This window comes from Oryctolagus cuniculus, chromosome 4 (assembly GCF_964237555.1).
Source record: "Oryctolagus cuniculus chromosome 4, mOryCun1.1, whole genome shotgun sequence".
In the NCBI taxonomy this organism is placed as follows: domain Eukaryota; kingdom Metazoa; phylum Chordata; class Mammalia; order Lagomorpha; family Leporidae; genus Oryctolagus; species Oryctolagus cuniculus.
In genome coordinates, this window is record NC_091435.1 from 32,381,598 (window position 1) to 32,404,896 (window position 23,299).

Below are 23,299 nucleotides of genomic sequence, written 5' to 3' on the forward strand. Positions count from 1 at the left end.
AACTTGGTGTGCCGGTGCTGCAGGCAGAGAATTAGTCTATTGAGCCACGGCGCTGGCCCCATCATTCCTTTTGATAATTCACTTCCACGACTCCTAAATGTTCTAGGAATTTACCTGTGGTATCCACCTTGTCTATGTCTGCCATACTTAACACTTAAATAAAAATTTTCCTTTGTCAATTCTATCCTGTGCTTCCTTAATGCCTCTTGCCCATACTCTTCTGTTTCTGGAATCAACCGATCTTTATTTTCATATTCAAGCCCAGTACCTTCTCTGGAATTTGCCCCAACTATAGTCTGGGCTATTTAAGGAATTCTATTCTTTTTGAGGAATTTCAAGACATATATCAAAAGTCAACTTGGGGCCCATGCTGTGGTATAGCCAGTAAAGCCACCACCTGTGGAAACGGCACCCCACATGGGTGCTGGTTCAAGTCCTGGCTGCTCTACTTCTGATGGCAGGAGCTATGGCCGGCGCACCGCACTGATCCGATGGCAGGAGCCAGGTACTTATCCTGGTCTCCCATGGGGTACAGGGCCCAAGCACTTGGGCCATCCTCCACTGCATTCCTGGGCCACAGCAGAGAGCTGGCCTGGAAGAGGGGCAACTGGGACAGAATCCGGCGCCCCGACCGGGACTAGAACCCGGTGTGCCGGCACCGCTAGGCGGAGGATTAGCCTAGTGAGCCGCGGCGGCGGCTCTGGCTGCACTACTTCTGATGCAGCTCCCTGCTAATGCACCTGGGAAGGCAGCGGAGGATGACCCATGTCCCTGGCCCCTGCACCCACGTGGGGGACCTGGAGGAGGCTCCTGAATCCTGGCTTTGGTTGGGCCTACCTCTGATGGTTGTGGCCATTTGAGGAGTGAGTCAGCAGATGGAAGATCTCTCTCTCTCTCTCTGTAACTCTGCCTTTCAAATAAGTAAATAAATCTAAAAAATTTTTTAAAAGTCAACTTTTTTGCTAGTCTTATTTGTAGTTTCTTGCTTCTTGTTTCTAATAATCGTGCATTTTCTTTCTCCAATGACCAGTTATTACTTTGAAATCCCATTTTCTCCCAAGTAGGACATTTTATTGAGGGAATCCTACTCTTGAACCAGAGTTCCCTGCACAGGACAACCTTCTATGATCTCCACACTTTCCTTATTTTGGATACGTCTGCTTCTATATTTGCTTCACTTCAGAAAATGTTACATTAAGCTATGAAATTGTCTCTTATGACTGTATAAGCCGAAAAATAGATTCTAAGTTCTTTGTGGATGTTCATTTCCTACTTAAACTCACTGCAGTCTGTTTACCTTCCTAGTTTCCTAACTATACACACACAGCCATTGTTAAGATCACAATTGCTTTCTGTTTTGAATATTTAATAGATATTCATCAAAGGCTCCTCTTTGATTATCTGCCAGCTGTCTTCTCTAACCCATTTTTTTTTTCTGTCTGGTTCTCATCCCTTCCCTCTCTCCTTCATGGGCTTCTCCCACAATATCAGTGTTGGTATTTATTGGGTTTCTGTCTTTGAATTATTTATTATTTTAAAATGTTAACTATGTTTTAAAATTTTGCTTATTTTAGATACACACACACAAACACAAACACACACACACACACACACAGAGGGAGAGAAACTCCCATCTGCTTCTATTACATAGCTCTCTCAATGCCTGCCACAGCTGGGACTGGGCCAGTGCCAAAGCCAGGACCTGGAACACAATCCAGGTCTCTCCTGTGGGTGGCAGAAACCCAGTTAGTTGACTGACTCACCACTGCTGCCACCTGGGAAGCTGGAGTCAAGAGCTGGAGTCAGAAATTGAACTCAGGTACTCCAGTGAGGGATACAGGCATGTTAACTGCTAGAGTAAAAGCCTGCTCCTGCATCTGTCACTTTTAATATTCTGTGGGTGATTTTATTCACCGTATAAACTTTGAAAATGGATTTAACTTCATAATTTGAGATATTTGATATGGGCTATACTAATTGGAATAGGAATTTAAGTATTATTACTGTATAGATCACTGGTTAACATCAAATATAGCTCATCTGGAATACAATGAAATCAGTACCCAGTCAGCTACTTCTGTCACAGAAAGTAACTTAGATAAGGAGAGATCAGAGAAAGAACTCATGTGGAAATATTTGTTGAATAGATATTCTATAATCAAATAAAACAAGTTTTTTTTTGCAGAATGTTTAAGATGTGAGAATAGATTTAGCATGTAGAATTACTCTTTTTAATGAGAATTTAAAGGATATTTTTAGCTAGGACACAAGCAGGATGGTAACTGAAACTTCCAGGCACTTGGAACTAGTAAGTATACCTTTCTTTTTTAAAAAAATACATACTTTTCAAAATGCGTTCACACTTGTGGTCTCAACAACATTGTGAAGTAGGCATTGAGAAAGTTAGGACATAGATTTTAAACAGGGGAAGCAACATGGGGTGATTTGTTGGTTTTTAATTGTATTCTAAATCAATTTTTCTCAAGTTGGCTGTGCACATACAACAACTGGGAGGCTGTGACCTGGTAGATTCCAGTTCAGTGAACCTGGGATCGGACCCAAGATTCTACATTGTCACCATGCCCCCAGGTGATGCTGGTGGCCACCTTGAGGAGGGCCTTTGGGGGAGTCCTAGACTCAGAAAGTCCTGGACTCAGGGGCTAGGAAGGGAGGAGAAAGATTCAGAGGAAGTCCTTAAGGCTCTCTGTTCTCTTCAGACAAAGTAGCATCATTTTGATCTGACCATAAATTAAAGTTGCACATTAGATTTTATTGGAAGGATGTTTTATTGTTACTCTTGCCCACACCCCAACTTGCCATTGATTTCAAACTGTTGGGGAAAATGGACAGGAGTTGTAATATAGTGGGTTAAACTACCTCCTGCAGTGCCGGCATCCTAAATGGGCTCCAATTCGTGTCCCAACCGCTCCACTTCTGATCCAGCTCCCTGCTAATGGCCTGGGAAAAGCAGAGAATATGGCCCAAGTACTTGGACCCCTGGCACTCACTTGGGAGCCCAGGGTGAAGCTCCTGGCTTTGGCCTAGCCCAGCCCCAGCAATTGCAGTCATTTGGAGGAGTGAACAAGTAGATGGAAGATCTCTCTCTCTCCCTCTCTCTGTAACTTTGGATTTCAAAATAAATAAATAAATCTTAAAAAAATAATTTAAGGAAACATCTAGAATGGATTCACATCATGTCTAGAAGCACCTATCCTTGGTCCCACCAAGGGTGTGTGTTCTTCTCTACACTGAATGAAATGGAAGACAACATCTCCAAGGATCTGCCAATACTAGAATTCCTATGTCACTTCTAAAGTACCAAACTGCTAGATTTACATGGTAAATCAAGCTTGTGCCCTAATCTTCCAGGTTCAGGATTGATGTCATTATACCATATGTTATTTGGGTATTTGTGGTAGTCGTGAAGTAAATATGACCCTTTGCTCATGATAAGTAATGGAGAAATCATTAGCTTTGATAGAGGGTCTCCTTTAAGAAAGTAGAGAGTAACAGTATATATTGGAAAAGAAAATTTGTTGAGAGGGGAGAAATATCTGCCCCTTCCTATTTGTAGCTGATTCTTTGGTATCTAGGAAAATGTAGGATTGATAAATCATAAAACTTAGAATTGCAAAGGATCCTTTTCTAATTTCAGCATATTATCGCAGTCACAGAAGTTAAGAAATTAGTATCGAAGTCATCTAGACAGTACCCAAAATTTAACAATTCCTTTGATTTCCTGATTGTTATGTGGAAATTTATGTACCTTTTGTACTTTTGTATCGAGTCTCCCACCGTACCAGTAATATGAAGCTACTCTGGTGAGCTGAAGGTTTCATATATTTTGCTTCTTCCTTCACTCTCCACCTCTGGTGCTCTACCTAAGCCCATCATTTGATGAAAATTATATAAGTAGAACAGAGCCACAGAGAGTAGGGCAAACTGAGGCCAAATAGTACACACTGGGGAACTGAATGTCAGCCGGATTGCATAAGCCCTGTTTATCTTCATGGCGGAAATCGCCATCATGCATACTTCAGATTCTTTGGTTTTCTTAGTGCATTCTGGTGCAAGAACCCCTCACTGAGCTACTGGGTAAAAGGGTAGATGGCAACGAAGTAGCTAGGTTTTATGAGTACAATCAAAAAGCGTTTTGAAATTCAATAACAAACAATTTTGTTGTTAATATACTTACTTTGGCAGACTGGCTACTACTTACTGACATCTTAGGACACAGTGGACAGTGTTCTAAATGTTTTATACATCTAGTATCTTTTAAAACATTTTTATTTACTTGTTTTTATTTTATTTGAAAGGTAGACATGATAGATATAGATAGAAAGAGCAAGATCTCCCATCCACTGATTCCCTTTTCAAATGCCTTTAAATTTCCTGAGGCTGGGCCAGGCCAAAATCCGAGGTTGGAACACAGTTGAGGTCCTCTAAGTGTGTGGCAGGGATCCCGAACACTTAAGTGATTATGTCCCCCCTCCTAGGGCATGTATTAGCAGGAAACTAGAGTCAGGGGGTGGAGAACCAAGACTCAAACCCAGGCACTATGATATGGGACATGGGCATTCCAAGTGGCATCTGTCTCTTGTGCCACAAGTCTTCTACATGTACTCTTTTTCATTCTGATGTATATCTCATTTCAAGTTCTTCTAAGGTACTCTTTTAGTCACCACAGTGATAGCCAAAAAGATGGAAAGATAGTCTACTAGTAAGCATCTGCAATATTTGGGTGGAGTTTCCATTGAATCTGCAGTTGTTGGACTTAATATACCAAACCGTATGATTTCTTGGGCTTCTGGTGGGCACCCACGTCATTCAGTTGCGTTAGACCTCTTACCTTTCATCTGGTCTTGCAGTGTGAAGCTTGCCAGTGCCTCTGTGGTTTACCTTTTCTCTTTAAAGCACACGAGCTATTTAGAATATATCAGTATGCTCTGATTATGCTTTGTCTACACCCTACTTCAGTAGTGACAAGTGTAAATAGTAAAGTAGATCTTAACTGAGGCTTGTTAGTTCTCAAATATTTTTAATATCAATGGTTGCAGTGGTTTAGGTTTTATTGTTACTCCATATTTTTGTTTTATATAAATAGTTTTTTAAAAGATCAGAATAATTGCTTTCTCAGATACGCTTTAGTTGCTTTTCCAATTCATTGTTGAGTTATCAGCCACAGATGTTAAATTAAAATACCTACTATATAAGGATGTTTTAAAAAGTTCATTGAAAAATGCAACTGAAAGATAAATTTAGGGAGTGGTACCATGGTGCAGTGAGTTAGTTGTGCAAGTCCTTGAGACACCTGCATTCTATGTCAGGGTGCTGCTTCCAGTCTTGGCTGCTCTGCTTTTGTTCTAGCTCCCTGCTAATGTGTCTGGGAAGCAGTGGATGATGGGTACTGCTTGTGTTCTCATTCCACGTGGGAGACCCAGATGGACTTCCTGGCTTCTGACTTCTACCTGCCTTGGCCCCAGCTGTTGTGGCCATTTGGGGAATAAACCAGTGAATGGATGATCACTGTCTCAATCTCTATGCCTCTTGGTTTCACTCTTTCAAATAAATAAATAGATAAAAATCTTAAAAACAGATAACTTTATTTTGGCACAAAACTTTTAAAATCCATGCATAGGAGAGTTCTTCAAATAAGTCATGAAAAATGTATATTATAGGAAAACTATACATTGGGGCCAGTGCTGTGGCGCAGTGGGTTAATGCCCTGGCCTGAAATGCTGGCATCCCATATGGGTGCTGGTTCGAGACCTGGCTGCTCCACTTCCGATCCAGCTCTCTGCTATGGCCTGGGAAAGCAGTAGAAGATGGCCCAAGTGCTTGGGCCCCTGCGCCCGCATGGGACACCCAGAAGAAGCTCCTGGCTCCTGGCTTCAGATTGGTGCAGCTCTGGCCATTGCAGCCAGCTGAGGAGTGCACCAGTGGATGGAAAACCTCTCTCTTTCTCTCTCTCTGCCTCTCCTCTCTCTGTGTAACTCTGACTTTCAAATAAAATAAGTAAAACTTTAAAAAAAAACTATACATGGTTTCAAATTTTTTTTGCGCCAAAGTAAAAACATCTTTTAATTTCATTTTCCATGAACTTTTGAAATACCTCTATGTTTCTTCTGGAGGAAAGAGTAATTTATAGTTGAGAACCACTGTGCATAGTACATTACCAACCCTCACAATTCCTGTGTGTTCTCTCTGTCCACTGTCCCGGAATGACAATCTTCCTTCTGTTCAGTCTTTCCAAATAGAGATTACCTATAATGTGCCAGGGACTGGGAACTCAGCACTGAGTACAACAGGTAATCTTGCCTTCACGGAGACAATGTTCTAGTGGAAGTACACATGATTTTATGGACATAGCTCATATTCTGAGTCTTCTTTCCATTTCTGTCTACTTCTTTCATAATAAAACATCTTTCTTCTACAAAAAGATTTTTCCTAAAGACTTCAGAAATATTATCAGTAACACTTATTTGGATTTTAATTTTCAATTTTTTTTTTTACTTTTTTATATATGTTGAGCATATTTCATGTGTTTCATATATACAGATTTAGGAGCATAGTGATACTTTTCATCCTACCCTCCCTCCTGCCTTTACCCTCACCCCCCTCTTTTCTTTCTTATCCTTTAATTTTTACAATGACATAATTTCAGCGTATTTTATAATCATAAGATTAACCCTCCACTAAGTAAAGACTTCAACAAAAAAGTAAGAGAAAAAAAAAAAAAAAAAAAACACTGTTCCTCACCGGTAGAGACAAGGGCTATAAACAATAATCAATTCTTACAATGTCAGGCCGGTGCCGCGGCTCAATAGGCTAATCCTCCACCTAGCAGCGCCAGCACACCGGGTTCTAATCCCAGTTGGGGCACCGGATTCTTTCCCGGTTGCCCCTCTTCCAGGCCAGCTCTCTGCTGTAGCCCGGGAAGGCAGTGGAGGATGGCCCAAGTGCTTGGGCCCTGCACCCCATGGGAAACCAGGAGAAGCACCTGGCTCCTTCGGATCAGCGCGGTGTGCCAGCTGCAGCATGCCAGCCGTGGTGGCCATTGGAGGGTGAACCAACGGCAAAAGGAAGACCTTTCTCTCTGTCTCTCTCTCTCTCTATCTACTCTGTCAAAAAAAAAAAAATTCTTACAATGTCAATTTTGCTCATATACATTTTTTTTTGTATTCTATTAGTTATCACAGAATAGGAAAAACATATGGTACTTGTCTTTTTGGACTTTTTTTTATTAATATAGAGGGTATAGATTTTATGTATTTCATAGACATAATCCTAAGAAAATAAGCATTTGGAATTTATACATCTGTAATTCTGCCTACCATTTTTATGTCCAATACCTTTTACCCCACAGTTAGATTTTTCAATTTTTAAGGGCAAGGACCACCACATACACTGATTTATTAAGTTCTATTTTATAAATATTTACATACGCAAGAAACATATACAGAACAATAATGTAAACACCACTCAGCTAAACAAATAACACATCACTATGCATTGAAGTCCCCTGTGTACTCATCTCAGATCATATTCTACTTCTTCCCTGCCTCTAGAGGGAGCCACTGGTGTTTATCTTGGAATGTGCTTCTAATACATCAATTATATCTATCCCTAGGCAGTATCTACTGCTCTTTTGCATGTTTTAAAAGTTATATAAATAATACCATACTGTATTATTATTATTATTTTTTTAACTTTTATTTAATGAATATAAATTTCCAAAGTACGATTTATCGATTACAATGGCTTCCCCCACATACCGTCCCTCCCACCCACTACCCTCCCCTTTCCCACACCCTCTCCCCTTCCATTCACATCAAGATTCATTTTCGATTATCTTAATATACAGAAGATCAGCTTAGTATACATTAAGTAAGGATTTCAACAGTTTGCTCTCACACAGAAACATAAAGTGAAAAATAATAGATGATTTTTTTTAAATGATGATGAAATCAGATCAGACCTATTGTCATGTTTAATCCCAGTGAGAGTCAAGTTGGGAGTTGATAATTTCTTTTTTTTTTTTTTTTTTTTTTTTACAGAGGATCAGTTTAGTATATATTAAGTAAAGATTTCAACAGTTTGCACCCCCATAAAAACACAAAGTGAAATATACTGTTTGAGTACTCGTTATAGCATTAAATCTCAATACACAGCACATTAAGGACAGAGATCCTACATGAGGAGTAAGTGCACAGTGACTCCTGTTGTTGACTTTACCAATTGACACTCCTGTCTATGGCATCAGTAGTCTCCCTATGCTCCGGTCATGAGTTTCCAAGGCTATGGAAGCCCTCTGAGTTCTCCGATTCTTATCTTGTTTAGACAAGGTCATAGTCAAAGTGGAGGTTCTCTCCTCCCTTCAGAGAAAGGTACCTCCTTCTTTGAAGACCTGTTCTTTCCACTGGGATCTCAGTCGCAGAGATCTTTTGCCAGAGTGTCTTGGCTTTCCATGCCTGAAATACTCTCATGGGCTTTTCAGCCAGATCCGAATGCCTTTAGGGCTGATTCTGAGGCCAGAGTGCTATTTAGGACATTGCCATTCTATGAGTCTGCTGAGTATCTCACTTCCCATGTTGGATCACTCTCCCCTTTATTTATTTCATCGGTTAGTATTAGCAGGTACTAGACTTGTTTATGTGCTCCCTTTGACTCTTAGTCCTTTCATTATGATCAATTGTGAACTGAAATTGATCACTTGGAATAGTGAGATGGCATTGGTACATGCCACCTTGATGGGATTGAATTGGAATCCCCTGGTATGTTTTTAACTCTACCATTTGGGGCAAGTCAGCTTGAGCATGTCCCAAATTATACATCTCTTCCCTCTCTTATTCCCACTCTTATGTTTAACAGGGATCACATTTCAGTTAATTTTTAACACTTAAGAATAACTGTGTATTAATTACAGAATTAAACCAGTCATATTAAGTAGAACAGACAAAAAAACTACTAAGAGGGATAATGTATTAAGTTGTTCATTAACAGTCAGGGCTATGCTGATCAAGTCACCGTTTCCCATAGTGTCCGTTTCACTTCAGGAGGTTTCCTTTTTGGTGTTCAGTCAGTTGTCACCGATCAGGGAGAACATATGGTATTTGTCCCTTTGGGACTGGCTTATTTCACTCAGCATGATGTGTTCCAGATTCCTCCATTTTGTTGCAAATGACTGGATTTCGTTGTTTCTTACTGCGGTATAGTATTCTAAAGAGTACATATCCCATAATTTCTTTATCCAGTCTACCGTTGATGGGCATTTAGGTCGGTTCCAGGTCTTAGTTATTGTGAATTGAGCTGCAATAAACATTAGGCTGCAGACCGCTTTTTTGTTCGCCAATTTAAATTCCTTTGGGTAAATTCCAAGGAGTGGGATGGCTGGGTCGAACGGTAGGGTTATCTTCAGGTTTCTGAGGAATCTCCAGACTGACTTCCATAGTGGCTTCACCAGTTTGCATTCCCACCAACAGTGGGTTAGTGTCCCTTTTTCCCCACATCCTCGCCAGCATCTGTTGTTGGTAGATTTCTGAATGTGAGCCATTCTAACCGGGGTGAGGTGAAACCACATTGAGGTTTTGATTTGCATTTCCCTGATTACTAATGACCTTGAACATTTTTTCATGTGCCTGTTGGCCATTTGGATTTCCTCTTTTGAAAAATGTCTATTGAGGTCCTTGGCCCATCTCTTAAGTGGGTTGTTGGTTTTGTTTTTGTGGAGTTTCTTGATCTCTTTGTAGATTCTGGTTATTAACCCTTTATCTGTTGCATAGTTTGCAAATATTTTTTCCCATTCTGTCGGTTGTCTCTTCACTCTCCTGACTGTTTCTTTTGCAGTACAGAAACTTCTCAATTTGATGCAATCCCAATAGTTAATTTTGGCTTTGACTGCCTGTGCCTCCCGGGTCTTTTCCAGAAACTCTTTGCCTGTGCCAATATCTTGAAGGGTTTCTCCAATGTTCTCTAGTAACTTGATGGTGTCAGGTCGTAGATTTAGGTCTTTAATCCATGTTGAGTGGATTTTTGTGTAAGGCGTAAGGTAGGGGTCTTGCTTCATGATTCTGCACGTGGAAATCCAGTTTTCCCAGCACCATTTATTGAATAGACTGTCCTTGCTCCAGGAATTGGTTTTAGATACTTGATCAAATATAAGTTGGCTGTAGATGTTTGGGTTGATTTCTGGTGTTTCAATTCTGTTCCATTGGTCTATCCATCTGTTTCTGTACCAGTACCATGCTGTTTTGATTACAACTGCCCTGTAGTATGACCTGAAATCTGGTATTGTGATGCCTCCAGCTTTGTTTTTGTTGTACAAGATTGGTTTAGCTATTCGAGGTCTCTTGTGCCTCCATATAAATTTCAGCACCAATTTTTCCAGATCTGAGAAGAAGGTCTTCGGTATCTTGATTGGTATTGCATTGAATTTATAAATTGCTTTTGGGAGAATGGACATTTTGATGATATTGATTCTTCCAATCCATGAGCATGGAAGATTTTTCCATTTCTTGGTATCCTCTTCTATTTCTTTCTTTAAGGTTTTGTAATTTTCATCGTAGAGATCTTTAACGTCCTTGGTTAAGTTTATTCCAAGGTATTTGATTGTTTTTGTAGCTATTGTGAATGGGATTGATCTTAGAAGTTCTTCCTCAGCCATGGCATTGTCTGTGCATACAAAGGCTGTTGATTTTTGTGCATTGATTTTATACCCTGCTACTTTGCCAAACTCTTCTATGAGTTCCAATAGTCTCTTAGTAGAGTTCTTTGGGTCCCCTAAATAAAGAATCGTCATCTGCAAAGAGGGATAGTTTGAGTTCTTCCTTCCCAATTTGTATCCCTTTAATTTCTTTTTCTTGCCTAATAGCTCTGGCTAGAACCTCCAGAACTATATTGAATAGCAGTGGTGAGAGTGGACAACCCTGTCTGGTCCCAGATCTCAGTGGAAATGCTTCCAACTTTTCCCCATTCAATAGGATGTTGGCTGTGGGTTTTTCATAGATTGCTTTGATTGTATTGAGGAATGTTCCTTCCAAACCCAGTTTTCTTAGAGTTTTCATCATGAACGGGTGTTGTATTTTATCAAATGCTTTCTCGGCGTCTATTGAGATAATCATATGGTTTTTCTTCTGCAGTCTGTTAATGTGGTGTATCACATTGATTGTCTTGCGCACATTAAACCATCCCTGCATACCAGGGATAAATCCCACTTGGTCTGGGTGGATGATCTTTCTGATGTGTTGTTGCATTCTATTGGCGAGAATTTTATTGAGGATTTTTGCATCTATGTTCATCAGGGATATTGGTCTGTAATTCTCTTTCAGTGCTGCATCTTTTTCCGGCTTAGGAATTAAGGTGATGCTGGCTTCATAGAAAGAATTTGGGAGGACTCCCTCTTCTTCGATTGTTCTGAATAGTTTGAGAAGAATTGGAGTTAGTTCTTCTTTAAATGTCTGGTAGAATTCAGCAGTGAATCCATCTGGTCCTGGGCTTTTCTTTGTTGGGAGGGCCTTTATTACTGTTTCAATTTCTGTCTCAGTTATGGGTCTGTTTAGGTTTTCGATGTCTTCCTGGTTCAATTTAGGTAGGTTGCATGTGTCCAGGAATCTATCCATTTCTGATAGGTTTCCCTGTTTGCTGGCATACAAGTCCTTGTAGTAATTTCTGATGATTCTTTTTATTTCTGTGGTGTCTGTTGTTACGTTTCCTTTTTCATCTCAGATTTTATTGATTTGGGTCTTTTCTCTTCTTTTTTTAGTTAGTTGGGCCAATGGGGTGTCAATTTTGTTTATTTTTTCAAAAAACCAGCTCCTCGTTTGGCTGATTTTTTGGAATGTTTTTCTTGATTCAATCCTGTTGATTTCTTCTCTGATTTTAATTATTTCTCTTCTCCTACTAGATTTGGGTCTGGTTTGCTGTAGGTTTTCTAGATCCTTGAGGTGAATTGAAAGCTCATCTATTTGGTGCCTTTCCAATTTCTTGATGTAGGCACCTATTGATATAAACTTTCCTCTTAACACTGCTTTTGCTGCGTCCCATAAGTTTTGGTATGTTGTGCTGTTATCCTCATTTACTTCCAGAAAGTTTTTGATTTCTCTTTTGATTTCTTCTATGACCCATTGTTCATTCAGGAGCATGTTGTTCAATCTCCATGTGTTTGCTTATGCTCTAGGGATTCCTGAGTTGCTAATTTCCAACTTCATTCCTTTATGGTCTGAGAAGCTGCATGGTATGATTCTAATTCTTTTGAATTTGCTGAGACTTGCTTTATGGCCTAGTATGTGGTCAATCCTAGAGAAGGTTCCATGTACTGCTGAGAAGAATGTAAAGTCTTTAGCTGTAGGATTGAAAGTTCTGTATATATCTGTTAGATCCATTTGGGCTATAGTGTCGTTTAAATCTACTGTATCCTTGTTGATCTTCTGTCCTATTGTGTGGGGAGCAGCTCGGACTAGACTGTTACTGGAATTAAGACTTATTCTATGCATCTGCTCTCCCACAATATGGCGCTGGGAGAGAAGTAAACAGCTTCCGCACAGCTGCCTCCAGTTCAACCAATTAACTGTAGGACTTGCTCCTGATCGGAGGAGAGCAGCGTACTCGGCGTGTGGGCAGCCGAGTTGGGATTGGCGGAGGAGGACTATAAAGGAGGAGAGAGACGGCATGCACCAGGAACATCCATGGGGAACATCTAAGGGAACACCTGTGCAGCCCCCCGAGAGAACCGGCCGGCGGTGTGCCGCTCCCCTGCGGAAGTGGGGAATGTGGCCAGGGGGAACTGCCCTTCCACGGAGGTGGAAGGGATAGTAGCCAACCCGGGAAGAACCAGCAGCAAACCCGGGGAGGGCCGAGCAGACGAAAGAACAGCGCAGGGTCCTGTGTCGTTCCTCCACGAAGAGGGGGAGCGACACTATTGATCTGTCTATTTCTGAGAGTGGAGTATTGAAGTCCCCCAGTACTATTGTATTGGGGTCTAAGTCTCCCTTTAAGTCTGTTAACAAATCTTTTAGATAAACCGCTGCCCTGTAGTTAGGTGCATATACATTGATAATTGTTATATCTTCCTGTTGAATTGATCCCTTAATCATTATGTAGTGTCCCTCTTTGTCTCTCTTAACGGTTTTTGTGGTAAAGTTTATGTTGTCTGAAATTAAGATGGCTACGCCTGCTCTTTTTTCATTTCTGTTGGCATGGTATATCTTTTTCCAGCCTTTCACTTTCAGTCTGTATGGATCTTTGTTGGAAAGATGTGTTTCTTGTAAGCAGCAAATAGATGGGTTTTGTTCCTTAACCCAATCAGCCAATCGGTGTCTTTTAACTGGACAGTTCAGGCCATTCACGTTCAATGTGACTAATGATAAATGGTAACTTTGCCCTGCCATTTGCCAAAGATAAGTTCTAATATGTGCTTTGAATTCCCTGTGATCTTTTGCTGTGAGCTTTCCTTCCTTTACCTTCGTTCATATTGATGACCGTGTTTCTTTGTTTCTGTGTGTAACACATCTTTAAGCATCTTTTGCAGGGCTGGACGAGTGGCAACAAATTCTTTCAATTTCTGTTTGCTATGAAAAGTCTTTGTTTCACCTTCATTCACAAATGATAGCTTTGCAGGATATAATATTCTGGGTTAGCAGTTTTTCTCTCTTAGTACCTGGGCTATATCTCGCCATTCCCTCCTAGCTTGTAGAGTTTCTGATGAGAAGTCAGCTGTGAGTCTGATTGGAGATCCTCTGAGAGTAATCTGACGTTTCTCTCTTGCACATTTTAGGATCTTTTCTTTATGTTTCACTGTGGAGAGTTTAATTACAACGTGTCGTGGTGAGGCTCTCTTTTGGTCGTGTTTATTAGGGATTCTGTGAGCTTCCTGTACTAGGATTTCTCTGTCCTTCTCCAAACCTGGGAAATTTTCTGCTAATATCTCACTAAAAAGGCCTTCTAATCCTTTCTCCCTCTCCATGCCTTCAGGAACTCCTAGAACCCGAATGTTGGTTTTTTTAATAGTGTCCTGAAGATTCCCGACAATATGTTTTAGATTCCTAATTTCCTCTTCTTTTCTTTGGTCTGACTGTATCCTTTCCTGTTCTCTGTCTTCTAAGTCCGATATTCTCTCTTCTGCTTCACCCATTCTGTTTGTAAGTCTCTCTATTGTGTTTTTCATTTGATCTATTGAATTCTTCACTTCAGTCACTATCCCAGCTTCCTGTTGTACTAGTTGTTTCGTTTCATTTTGATTCCTCCTTAATATTTCATTTTCATGAGAGAGATTTTCTATCTTGTCCATTAAGGATTTCTGTAGTTCAAGAATTTGTTTTTGAGAACTTCTTAATGTTCTTATCAATTTTTGAGATCTGCTTCTTGCATTTCTTCTATATCATCATCCTCATAATCTTGAATTGGGGTGTCTTTTTCATTTGAGGGCTTCATGGTGACTTCCTTGTTTTTATTACCTTGGTTTTTGCGTTTGTTATTTGGCATATTGGAGATATTTGGTTTCTTCACTGTGGTGCTTTTTCTTGTTATACTATGACTCTAGATTAAGTGGACTATCTGCTTTTGATGGAGCCTTAGGGCTTGAGATGGGTGTGGCCTGAGAGCTCTGTTTGGTGTGCCAAAGGTGACACTCCCAGGTTAGGCATGGTAAACCTCTCTCTCTCTCTCTCTCTTTTTTTTTGATTGAAAAGGGAAGTTATTCTGCACAGCTGAACAAAGTTGGAGGTAGTTAGCAGGCAAATGATATACCCACAGGAGCCAGAGATCAGAAGCTCTTTCCCAAGGACCACACAGGGAATCTGTTCTGCCCTCAGAGTGGGCTCAAATTCTCCTTCAGTCTCCCACTGGGTTGCCAAAGTTACGGAATTGTAGCGTCTCTGGAGAGTGCTCACGTGAATTCCGTGAGTTCTCTCCCCCACCGTCTCTTTTTTCACAGTCTCAGTTCAGTAGCACCACAAATTTACTAGGTCCTAATCTCCTGTTAATTTGCCCCGCCCAGAGTCAGGTTTTTCTGCTAGGCTCAGGGCCGGTGCAGACCTGAGGTCGCTCTGCTTATGACGTATGTCCAAGATGGCGCCTGCTCTTTTTCTTGCTCGCCCTTGAGAGGTGAGCGGAGAGAGAGAAACCCGTGTCCGTACCAGTCACCTTTCTTTTTTTTTCCTCTCTCTCTCTTCCAGTTAGCCTGGTGAAGTCCCCCCCACCCCCACCCCGGGGGTCGTTCCCTCTAGTCTGCTCTCTCCGCTTGCCTGCCGGCGTCTCGGGCTCACCTCGCGTTCCAGTGGCTCGGTCCCGCGGCTCGGTTTGCGCAGCTCGGTCCCGCGGCTCGGCTTCCGCGCGGTGGGCGACCTTGTTCTCCCAGTAGGTCCTCCGATTCACGACCACTCAATCCAGAAGGGTTTCCTCTGCAATATTTTCCTGGTTCTTTTTTCTGAGGCTACCGTAACTCCCCTTTTATTAACCTAAATTTTCCCGGACTATCGGTGCGCGCCCTCACTATTCTGCCATCTGCCATACTGTATTATTAATTGCTCACTTGACCAAGTCTCTCCAAATTTATGTTCATGACAGTCCTCCACATTGGTAGATATAACTGTATTTTATTTCTTTTCCCTACCACCTAGTATTTCAGTTTCATTTTCCTGTTTGTTGATATTTAGTTTCCCCCTAATTTTCTACTCTTGCAAATCTTTATACCCATGTCTTGTGGATAAAATATTGTAAATACCCAACATGGTTTTCATTCAAAATTGTAAGTCAGCATTTTATAACCTTTTTAAACAGAGACCTGTTCATCTCATTTGGATAACTGTATGTTTTACAGTTTCATTATATGTATATAGTGAATGTCTATCATAATACATTCATCTACTTTCCCATCATTTCCAAAACTCTGAGTTCAAGCTCAGATCACAAACAGTAGGGGTATGGAATTAGAGCAGAGATACGATTCTTAGGGTCATCACAGGAAATGAGTGGTCCAAGTAGAGTTTGATTAGGAACGTAGTGATGGTGTATAGCCTGTAGTGAAACACTGCTATACTATTAGATGGCCTTTCCAAGCACACAGACATTGCTAGTAGGCAGGGGTTCAGCATCACTTTCTGGGTAGGACTTAACTCATGTGTTATTTGTAAATGAATCACAATGTTCATGGCCTGTTTTCTTTAAGGAAAACTTCCAGAATTACTTTGAATGCAGCGATTGACTCCTGGTTAATATTGCTCAGTGCTCCAGAAGACAGCCTTTCATGGATGCCAGAGGGCAAAGAGGCGTGCTGCACCTCATTGTATACTAGATGTCTGGATCTTTGGCTTTTCTGACACAGCTTGATTTAACTTACAGGGAGCGCTAATTAATTGACTGTTAGACTCCCTGAATATTAAGTACAAATCTTGTAGAAAATGTAAAAGTGCCAAGAACAAAACTTCAATAATGACCACTGTCCCCCTTCCCCTATATTTCTAAGTTGTGCTGCAAATCAAATAGACAAATGTAGAAATTCAGACGCCTGTGTGATTTTTTTGTTGCTGTTGTTTGACATTTATCTCAGCAAATGAGAGGATGAGGTCACATCACAAGAGAGGTGCAATGATAAGCACGAGGACAAGTCATCCCTTAAAAAGGGAAAATTAATGCACTGTTCTCAAATGGAACTTTTATAGTGCTGTTCCCCAAAAGAACTATGAAAACGGAACAAATGGAGCTGTCAGACCAAGAGCTGACGATATACAAACTATTGAAATAAACAACTGAAGATGCCTTCAGCATTGAAAGACGTGGTGTTACCTCTGCCGGCTTCTCTGGCTTATTTGCATGTGGTGGTCCTCTTCTGAATATGATGCAGCTTTTGCTCTGTTAAGTATCTGAACATTGGTTTTAGTGCCAGAGAGTCAGAATTTGGCAATTTTTCCATTGACTATAAAGCAATAGAGATAAATGAATTTGAGAAAGATAAGTCAAATCAGTTCTCACGGTTTTGACAAACCATTTTTAACTGGCAACTCATTCTATCAGGATGATCATGGGGAAACCAATAGGCTGGCTGCACACAGAACTGTTGCCATTTTGTATACACACAGGATCAATGCTTTTCTCAAAATTCTTTTGTCTTTTTTGGTTAAGATTTATTTATTTGAATGGGAGAGAGAGAGAGAGAGAGAGAGAGAGAGAGAGGAAGAAAATGAGCGAGCTTCCATCCCTGGGTTCACTCACCAACTGGCTGCAATGGCCAGAGCAGAGCTGCTCCAAAGCCAGGAGCCAGGAGCTTATTCTGGGTCTCCCACATGGGTGCAGGGACCCAAGCATTTGAGTCATCTTCTACTGTTCTAGCAGACAAGTTAGCAGAGAGCTGGAGCAGAAGTGGAGTAGCCAAGACATGAACCAGTGCCCGTATGGGATGCCAGCAAAGCAGGTGATGGCTTTACCTGCTACACCACAGGCCAGCTCCTCTCACAGTTCTTGCAGTTGAGTTAGGGACATGTTCTTAGCTGAGACAAAGACAGTGTGAATACAAATACTGAAAGAAAACTCCAGGATGAGTGCCCAAAGTTTCCCTTGAGATCCTGCCTTTGCTTGCTCTGTGTGTGTGGAAGTAAAAGACTCCAGACTGGTGAAAGCATGTAATGAAAGAAATTCAGATCCTCATGCACTTGTCTGAAGAACAGACATCCAAGAAACTGTCCAAAGCCCAAGGAATTCCTGTGAACAAGAAATAAAATATAATTTTGTTAAAATTGAGATATGGGAGGTTGTTTCAGCAGCTAGCAACCAGATAAATTTCATTCAAACTCATTTTTGTCTATTTGATCTACTAGTTCATGGGTTATTTTAGTTAATGTAATTTTAATTGTGTCTTCTTATAATCAAAACAAATCACAAGTACATTTATTTTAAGAGGGATAGAAAATGAAGTTCATTTAATGGAAATTTTCTGCTTAAATCTTGCTTTCTGTTTTTTGGAAGATGCAGTTCTAATTCAGACTACTCCTTTTTAATCATTTTTGGCATCTAAAATGTAAAATAAAAAATGAAAGATAGTATATAAACTTTACCTTATCAATGTAGGGAAAAAAAATCAAGAACATTTTTTAAATGGGCCAAAAAGATTATGTCTAAACACATCTGAGTTAGTTTCTTCTATGACTCCATGGATTCCCGATGCCTTTTGTTGTGTGGGAAATATTTTACAACTCATTCTGTTGTAGACAACTAATAACAATGCAAATGATTCATATCCACAGACATTCAAATGAATTCTTCCCTGTGGGAATGCAATTAATCTTCCCCTCCACATCTTCCCTCTCAAAAAATAAGCCAGTTTTGCATTCATTTGTGCATTGTACTGCTTTTACATGTACATCACATAGGTTCCCTCATTAATTGATGACTTACCTAAACCTCTTACATGTGTGTGGGTCGTAGTTGTAGTCAGGGTTGTAAATGACGTTTTAACAGTTTTGGCGGTTCCGTGACAATACCCATTGAATTCACCTGATGTAGTGTGGTAATCTGCATTGCTGGAGGAGCATAGCTCACAGGATGGGTTTAGCTTAGCCACCTCTCTTCTTGACTCCCAGAGGTGAGTCACAATTGGCAAAAGAGCAAGAAATTGCCTTAATCTCTGTTTCTGTAGTTCTTTTCCCTTTCTAATGATTTTCTGGTTTGTTTTTGCTTCTGGTTTGTGTTTGGCTAATAAGTTATACACCATTATGTGCCTTTGGTACCGTGATGATTTGGGATTTGGATTTATGGTCTATTTGTGATGTCTCTAGATCAGAGAGAGAGATATATATTCTCTGTTGAGTGGAGACGAGAAAATCTGGTTTTTCAAGTTGTTTGTTTGTTGACTTGTCTGTGCGTATGCTTAAATTGCTTAAGAATTTTGTACCCAGTGGGAACGAGTATAGTTTTTGATATCTGGACTGATGAGATTTTTGTGTTTCTCTGTTTATAGTTGACCTGTTGCTAAAAATATTGAATCTGAAGCTAGAAGCTCTCTGAGTCTGAGGCTTTATCTCTTTGAGTTAGTGTAAAATTTCTTCTTATTTCAGATGATATTTGTTATGTTAAATTATGAAGTCTCTAAACTCAAAGGAACTCTGTTCTGATTCAATTATAAACAGCCAGAAAAAAAAACTGAATTCTTTAAAAATGCCTAGAAAAATAATAAAATCAAACTTTAACACTTTAAATGTTTACAACTTAAAACATTCTTATCTAAGTCAACTTGGAAATGATTTAAGAATTTGAGCTTATATTTCAACATTAATATTTGGTAAGTAAGTCTAGACTCATAACTTGTTTCAAACAACTATGGTCTTCTCTGATTTATTGATGCAAAGTAAAATATAAGCACACATTTTATTTTGCTTAGTTCTTTTTAAAAAACATGTAAGTTCAGTTATAAAATAAGCTAATATTACTGTACTAATTTTTAAGATATAAAAATATATATATATACATATGAGTCAATTATATAAAAATTTATATTTTAACAGCAATTGTTTTATGTCAGCTTGAAGAAATGTTCAGGTCTTTGACTAAATTAAATTAATGAAACTCATTGGATGACTACCACGTTTTTTAATAATATGGAATATTGGAATGAAGATAACTAAGCATAACTTTATATATATTCTTATTTTTGTATGCAGTCTCTATTTTTGACTCTAAAAGACCCTGGAGGCGCAGGCAGTCAAAGCCAAAATTAACTATTGGGATTGCATCAAATTGAAAGTTTCCGTACTGCAAAAGAAACAATCAGGAGAGTGAAGAGGCAACCAACAGAATGGGAAAAAATATTTGCAAACTACGCAACAGATAAAGGGTTGATAACCAGAATCTACAAAGAAATCAAGCCAACAGGCACATGAAAAAATGTTCAAGATCACTAGCAATCAGGGAAGTGCAAATCAAAACCACAATGAGGTTTCACCTCACCCCGGTTAGAATGGCTCACATTCAGAAATCTACCAACAACAGATGCTGGAGAGGATGTGGGGAAAAAGGGACACTAACCCACTGTTGGTGGGAATGCAAATTGGTTAAGCCACTATGAAGTCAGTCTGGAGATTCCTCAGAAACCTGAATATAACCCTACCATACAACCCAGCCATCCCACTCCTTGGAATTTACCCAAAGGAGATTAAATTGGCAAACAAAAAAGCAGTCTGCAGCCTAATGTTTATTGCAGCTCAATTCACAATAGCTAAGACCTGGACCAACCCAAATACCCATCAACAGTAGACTGGATAAAGAAATTATGGGACATGTACTCTATAGAATACTATACAGCAGTCAAAAACAATGAAATCCTGTCATTTGCAACAAGATGGAGGAATTTGGAAAACATCATGCTGAGTGAATTAAGCCAGTCCCAAAGGGACAAATATCATATGTTCTCCCTGATTGGTGACAACTAACTGAGCACCAAAGGGGAAACCTGTTAAAGTGAAATGGACACTATGAGAAACAGTGGCTTGATCAGCTCTTGTCCTGACTATTGTTGTACAATGTAATACTTTATCCATTTTAGTATTTTTTCTTTGTTTTGTTCTAGTACTATTGGTTGAACTCTGTAATTAACACACAATTATTCTTAGGTGTTTAAATTTTAACTGAAAAGTGATCCCTGTTAAATATGAGATTGGGAGTAAGAGAGGGAGGAGATGTACAATTTGGGACATGCTCAATCGGACTTGCCCCAAATGGTGGAGTTAGTTGTGTCTGGGGATCCCAATATAATCCCATCAAGGTGGCATGTACCAATGCCATCTCACTAGTCCAAGTGATCAATTTCAGTTCACAATTGATCATACTGATAGGTCTAAGAGTTAAAGGGATCATACAAACAAGACTAGTGTCTGCTAATACTAACTGATAGAATCAAAAAGGGAGAGAACAATCCATCATGGGAAGCCGGATATACAGCAGACTCATAGAATGGCAGATGTCCTACACAGCACTCTGGCCTCAGAATCAGCCCTTAAGGCATTTGGATATGGCTGAAGAGCCCATGAGAGTATTTTAGGCATGGAAAGCCAAGACACTGTGGCAAAAAACAAACAAACAAACAAACAAACAAAACCAAACCTAAATGAAAGATCTCTGTGAGTGAGATCCCAGTAGAAAGAACGGGGCCATCAATGAAGGAGATACCTTTCTCTGAAGGGAGGAGAGAGCTTCCACTTTGACTATGGCCTTGTTGAAATAAGATTGAAGTTGGTGAACTCAAAAGGCTTCCATAGCCTTGGCAGCTCATGACAAGAGCCTAGGGAGATTACTGAGGCCATAAACAAGAGTGTCAAATTGTTAAGTCAACAACAGGAGTCACTGTGTACTTACTCCTCGTGTAGGATCTCTGTCCTTAATGTGTTGTTCAATGTGAATTAATGCTATAACTAGTACTGAAACAGTATTTTACACTTTATATTCTGTGTGGGTGCAAACTGTTGAAATCTTTACTTAATATACACTAAATTGATCTGTATATAAAGAGAATTGAAAATCTTAATGTGAATGGAATGGGAGAGGGAGCGGGAGTTGGGAGTGTTGCGGGTGGGAGGGAAATTATGGGGGAAAAAGCCATTGTAATCCATAAGCTGTACTTTGGAAATTATATTTACTAAATAAAAGTTTAAAAAAAAGAAAAGAAAAAAGATATAAACACAGCAATTTAAAAATATTAATTTATTTTGATATAGCACTGATAAGTGCATTATAGATTAGCATATGTATCTAGCATTATTATGGAAAACATTTTTACTTTTGAACCCTATGAAATGTGTCCTAAAATAAAGTCAATTTGTTCCAGAATATGAAAGAATGTAAAGGAAGTTTAAAGGTTGGAAAGTGGAATTTCTTTATCCGGTCATCTGTTGATAGATACTTAGGTTGAGTCCATATCCTGGGAATCATGAATAGTGCTTCAGTGAACGTGGGAATGCAGGGAACTTTTTGATATACGGATCACATTTCCTTTGGACATATATCTAATAGTGGGATTGCTCTGTCATATGATAGTTCTATTTCTCAGATTTTTAAGGAACACTGTACTATTTGCCATAATGCCATACCATTTATATTCCAGCCAATAGTGTTGTCATTTTTCTGTATCTTTACTGTTATTTCTTATTCTGTTCTTTTTTACAATATCCATTCTAAGATTATATTTCATTATGGTTCTGATTTGCATATCCTCGATGAATAGTGATACTGAACATTTTTTTATATGCTGGTAGGCCAATTACACATTTTCATTTGAGAAATGTCTATTCTGATCATTTGTCCATTGATTTAAAAAGTTCATTTATATGAACTTTTTGGAAGAGAGAGAGAGTGATCTTCCATCTGCTGGCTCACTCCTCAAATGCCTGCAACACAGGGATAGACCAGGTTGAAGCCAGGAGCTAATAACTCCACTGGAGTTGTCCATATGGGGTGCCAAAAACTTGAGTCATCATCTAATGCTTCCCAGAGATCAGAATCCATCCCAGGCACTCCAGTTTGGGATGTGGACTTTCCAGAGACTTAACTCACTATACTATAATGCTCATAATCATTTGCTAATTTTTGACTAAATGTTTTAAAAAAACCGTTGAGATGCTTATATATTCTAGATATTAAACCCTTGTAGAATGAATAGTTTGCATATACCTTTTCCTATTCTGTTGGTTGTCTATTGTATTGTTTTCTTTGTTGGCCAGAGTTTCTAATGTGGTACAGTACCCTTTGTTTTTTCTTTAGTTACCTGTTTTTATGCCAGTACCATACTGTTTCATTACTACAAAATTGTTATTTATATATATATATATATACACACACACGTATATATATATTTAAAGATTTATTTATTTGAAAGATGGAGTTACAGAGAGAGGTAGAGACAGAGAGGTCTTCCATCTGCTGGTTCATTCCCCAGATGGCCGCCACGGGCAGAGCTGTGCTGATCCGAAGCCAGGAGCCAGGAGCTTCTTCCAGGTCTCCCATAGGGGTACAGGGGCCCAAGGACTTGGGCCATCTTCTACTGCTTTCCCAGGCCATAGCAGAGAGCTGGATCGGAAGTGGAGCAGCTGGGACTAGAACTGGTGCCCATATAGGATGCCGGTACTTCAGGCCAGGGCATTAACCCACTATTGCCACAGCACCAGCCCTGTGTAATATATTTTGAAGACATGTAGTATACTTCTAATTTTGATATTTATGTCCAAGATTACTTTGTGTATTTTTAGTCTTTTATAGCTCCACAGTGATCTTAAGATTGTTTTTCTGTTTTGCTGAAGTATGCTGTTGATTTTTTCTTTTCTGG

General features: G+C 39.7%; 1 protein-coding gene across 7 annotated transcripts in view; it reads left to right on the plus strand.

Annotated features, from left to right (window-relative positions):
• The window catches only part of LOC100347331 (RNA-binding motif protein, X-linked 2), a 177,775-nt gene that overhangs the window by 95,813 nt on the left and 58,663 nt on the right, over positions 1–23,299 (plus strand). The window contains exon 3 of one of the 7 annotated variants that reach the window (XR_011387786.1): positions 19,647–21,545. The exons of the other annotated variants lie outside the window; for them this stretch is intronic. The gene's annotated coding sequence lies outside the window, so the exon portion shown is untranslated. Of the gene's footprint in view, positions 1–19,646; positions 21,546–23,299 lie in introns of those variants that run through there. 7 annotated transcript variants of the gene reach the window in all.